This window comes from Palaemon carinicauda, chromosome 27, assembly GCF_036898095.1.
Source record: "Palaemon carinicauda isolate YSFRI2023 chromosome 27, ASM3689809v2, whole genome shotgun sequence".
Taxonomy (NCBI): Eukaryota; Metazoa; Arthropoda; class Malacostraca; order Decapoda; family Palaemonidae; genus Palaemon; species Palaemon carinicauda.
Window position 1 is genome coordinate 20439668 of NC_090751.1, and position 5000 is coordinate 20444667.

The 5000-nt window shown below is 35.1% G+C and overlaps 1 long non-coding RNA gene across 1 annotated transcript in view; it reads right to left on the reverse strand.

Moving 5' to 3' along the window:
- Nucleotides 1-5000, reverse strand: part of LOC137621124 (uncharacterized) — a 6783-nt gene that overhangs the window by 556 nt on the left and 1227 nt on the right. The window lies entirely within an intron of this gene.

A 5000-nucleotide genomic window follows, 5' to 3' on the forward strand; every position in this document is an offset into this window, starting at 1 on the left:
AGTGATTCGTCATGAAAGTCGGAAATGGTGATATCCTGTAAGATTGCCAGGCATCAGAAGAATCAAAGGGAATTGTAATCCTAATCTTGTTATTATCTACGTTTACTGTAATTAGGCTGTAATAAAATTCTAACCTATGTTCGTCTAACAAAGGAACATAGCCTAGTTTATCCCTAGTGTTCTCCAGAACTAATTTTAAGTAACGTATAGGCAACAAATGGGGCGACAATACACCTTTAGTTGCTAACGTGATAGCTTCTACATAATCCTTGGATTTCTCAATGAAATGTGCAATTCTGTTATGTATGTGATCTATCTTTGAATCATAATACGTTAATGTTGCTAACAAATCCTGTACTTCCATAATTTGAACGATATTATCTGAATGTTCATTTAACAAATCCATAATTTTATTGATTGAAGCTAACTGATCCCTTAGTTCTGACATAATCAATTCATCTTTATGAGTCAAGAACTCAATTTTCTTATTTTGATTACTAATTTTAAGACGATTGGAAAGTCCTAAACCTAAACTTGCAACAGACCCAAAGATGCTTAATGCAGCATAAATGAACGGATTCCGTCTTTCTTTTTGTTCGTGTCCTACAGTCCACATCAAAAGGTCATAAGCCAAAGATCCTGTCTCTCCAGTCTTATTCTTTAAGTCATCAGATAGCATCTCTGCAATTTTTAATGTTGAGCTAAGCAAACTCTTAGTAGTCAAATGAAAATGTCTCCTATGCAACTCATCCAATGATGCAGAAAACCTTGAAATGGCGGTTCTTAAGCTAGTGACATCATTCTCTTGAAGAAAAATTGCTTGCATATGCACTTCGACAATTACGTTGGTTGATGTAATAAAAATGTCTTCTTGTCTTTCAACTATATTTCCATATTTAAAATATATATTCTTAGTCTTAGAACTCATCCCATACGAAAAAAATGTCTGAGCGAACAATATCACTCCCAACAACAAAAAATTCATCTTGGAAACCTGTAACGAGAAAAAACATATGTAATTACTCCTGTATTAAAAAGAAAACTTTTAAACTGAAATTAAAATTTTTCCTCACTTCTTTTTAATTTCTTATGTGAGACAATGGTACTATTCTCTCATCCGTGGGTTGGGCTACATTTTGAATTCTAAACCTATTGGCCGTTAATATTTCCAAAATGTTAAATGGGCCTTCAAACTTAGGTGTTAGTTTATAGTTGAGCCCTTTTCTGACATTGATTTGAATATAGATGTTATCACCCACGGTATATGTTTTAGTTGGTTTCGCTATTTTATCATGATTCCTTTTCATTATGATTTGTGATTCTTCTAAATTCTTTCGAAGGATATCATATCGACTTATACTTGCATTTATACATTCTTTTAAAGGATTTGATAGATTAGTTGTAGGCGTTAATACATGGAAAGGTGTTCTAACTGGGGTACCATACAATGCTTCATGCGGTGACATTTTAATTGATATATGATATGAATGATTCAGAGTACTCAGTGCCGCCGGTATTGCAATATCCCAGTTGGGGTCTGATCCCCCTAGTGTTACCCTTAATATATTTAATATCTTCCTATTTGCTCTTTCCACTAGCCCATTCGACTCTGGGTGATATATCATGGTATTGATCTTCTTTATTTTGAGGAATTCACACAATGAGGTAAGAAAGTGATTATTAAATTCACCACCCGAGTCTGAGATTATCATGTGTGGAATTCCATGTTTACAAATGTAACACTCGTAAAACTTCCTAGCGCATTCAATCGCAGTTTTAGTTTTAAGCGCTATTAGTTCTGTATATCGAGTTAAAGCATCTATAATTACTAAGAGGTGCTTATTCCCTCTGTCTGACTCGTAAAATCCTGTTAACAAATCTAAATGTATTCTTTCAAAGGGTTGATTGGGAACAGGATAAGTTCCTAAGCTAACAGGTGTTTTCGTATGCCCTTTGTTTTCCTGACATGTGCGACAATTAGCTATGTGTCTTTTTATATCTGTAAGCATTGTATGCCAATAAAACAATGATTTGGCTTTCTGTGACATTAATGAGAACCCAGGGTGTCCATGTAATGGATTTGAATGCAACCAATTCAGGACAGTGGAAACAAGTGAGTTTGGTACTACTACCTGGTCGTTAGTTACATGTGGTGTATTGCGGGTTTTCCTTGTCACAGTCCTACACAGAATATTATCTTTGATTACATAATTCTGCTGCTTATACTTTATATATTCTTTTTCTTTATGATTGCCTTTCAAAGCATTTATAATTGTTTCTATTTTCTGATCTTTTCTTTGCTCAGTCTGTAACAATTCAGCACTCCAGCCTAAATCTTCTTGTTCAGATATTGTTTTTACAATAGGCATGGATGTTGATATATCTATTAATTCAGCTAAAGACTCCGTACAAGATGACACGGGGTTGCGTGATAATGCATCCGCAATGATATTTGCTTTCCCAGGTAAATACCCGATTCTTGCGCCAAAATCTTGAATGATTAAATGCCACCGAGTTCGTTTAGGGCTGTGATTGAAGCCTTTAAAGAACTCTGTTAGTGGTTTATGGTCAGTAAGAACCTTAACGGGATAACCGTAAATTATGAACTTAAAATGCACTAGCGAATTAACAATAGCTAGTCCTTCCTTGTCTATTACTGCATATTTACTTTCGGAAGTTCTCAATTTTCGAGAATAGAAAGCTATCGGGAAAAACTGTTTATCATATTGCTGAAGCAATACCCCTCCCACTCCTAAGTCTGAGGCGTCTGTTGCAATGAAGAATTCCTTACCGAAGTCAGGAAATTTTAAGATAGGAGAACTACACAGTTCATCTTTCAAAGTATTAAACGCCTGTTGATGTTGCTCAGACCATATGAAATCTACGCCCTTCTTCGTAAGATCAGTTAAAGGAGCGGCTATTATTGAATAGTTGCGTATAAAACGCCTGTAATATCCACTACAACCCAGAAATTGCTGTATTCCCTTGACATTAGTAGGTATGGGAAAATTACGTATAGCCGACACCTTATCATGGACTACTTTAAGACCTTGGCTTGACACCATGAAACCCAAATATACTAATTCTGTTTTGAAAAATTCACACTTACTAATCTTTACCCTTAAGTTATGTTGTCTTAATCTCTGTAGTACTAGTTCTAACTTACGTAGATGTTCTTCTAAGGTGTTGGAAAAGATTACAAGATCATCCATATAGGCATGCAATATATCCCCTAACAAGTCTCCAAACACTATGTTAATCATTCTTGTAAATGTTATAGGAGCACAACGTAAACCAAAAGGCATCCGTAAAAATTCATAATGTCCCCTGGCTGTGCTGAAGGCTGTGTATGGGATACTATCTTCTTCTAATGATATCTGGTGAAAGCCTTTAAGTAAGTCCAAACTGGTAAAATATTTATTCTGACCTAACAAAGACAAAATATCGTCAGTACATGGCACTGGGAATCGATCAGGGATCGTTTCCTCGTTTAGACGACGAAAGTCGACACAGATACGCCATGTTCGATCTTTTTTCGGTACAACTATTAAAGGAAAATTATAAGGGCTATTTGATTTTCTAATGACTCCTTCCTCTAACATTTTACCTACTTCATCATTTATTTCATTCTGGAATTTCATAGGGAGTCTGTACGAGGGTACATATATAATTTTCTGTTTGTCTTTTAACCTTATTTGATGCTCGATCACATCTGTTTTCCCTAAGGATCCATCCGTAGTGGAAAAGACATCTGTATATTTATTTAAAAGTTCAAAAATTTTCTGCTGAATTTCTTCGTCTTGAATGTCCTTACTGATTTTATTTTTAATAGATCGTAAAAGGGATTCATCCGCAACTGATTGAGAGTGATTGATTTCAGCAACGGTAAGAATACGATGTTTATAAACTTCTACATCCAAGATATGTTGATTTTTGTGAATTACTAAAGTGTTATTTAAATGATTACAGACTTCGATATTACATTGCTGATGTGAGCCTACTGTATAAATAGCTTGTGTGACAGACAATCCGTTGGTTTTCAAAGTATCGGAAAGGATTAATATTTCAGATCCCGGTAGTGTTTTCTTTATTTGCACTATTAAATTCGAAGGTATGTTTGGTTCGATATATTGCGTGCAAGATGATATTACAGGTGAACGAGAATTCTGCTGGGTCGCGTGTATTATTTCTTTATTAGTGAGACAAGTTATTGGTTCTTCAACGTACGTTACGGTTACATTTGTCGTCTCCTTATTATCCAAAACAGACTTTAAAGTATTAGAAGACTTATAGAATTTCCCTTTGATATACACGCCGTGCTTTGCAGGAGCTAAGATAATGTTTTGATTTCCCATAGATGGGTATCCTATAATTACAGCTGGATACATATTAATGTTTTTCACAACAACAAATGTATCGGCAAACGTGCGATTACCGACTCTGAACTGAATATGAGTTATGCCTATGACGTTTAATTCATTATTTCCTATACCTGAAAGTCTGATTCCTGATTTTTCAATCGGAAAGTTCGAAAACAACAAATGATGCGTCTTCAAATCCATAATATTACGTGGACTACCAGAGTCAAAAAATAACGTAAAGGATTTGTGTTCTAAATTTACAGCATATAAGGTTGGCCGTAACTCATTTTGGCTTATTATTGTATGAATTCGTTGCAAATCTACGGGAGCATGCACTGTTTTACTTAATTCGGCCGTGTGTTTCATAGGAAAATCTATTGTCTCACAATTATCTGATAAAACATTAAATTGATTATTCAATACTATTGATGTTGACATAAATGACCTTGACCCAACATCACTCTCTTCCCCTCTAGAGTTAACTATGTGGTATTTGCTTTGTTCTGCACATTCTGAAAATTAGGCTGACTTTGCGAGGTCTGGTTTGACGGCCCAGGCTCAGCGATATTTGAAGAAGTGTTTGTTTGTTTCGGACTCTGAACTGCATTGACATTTTGTTGTTTCTTCTTATTGTTAAAA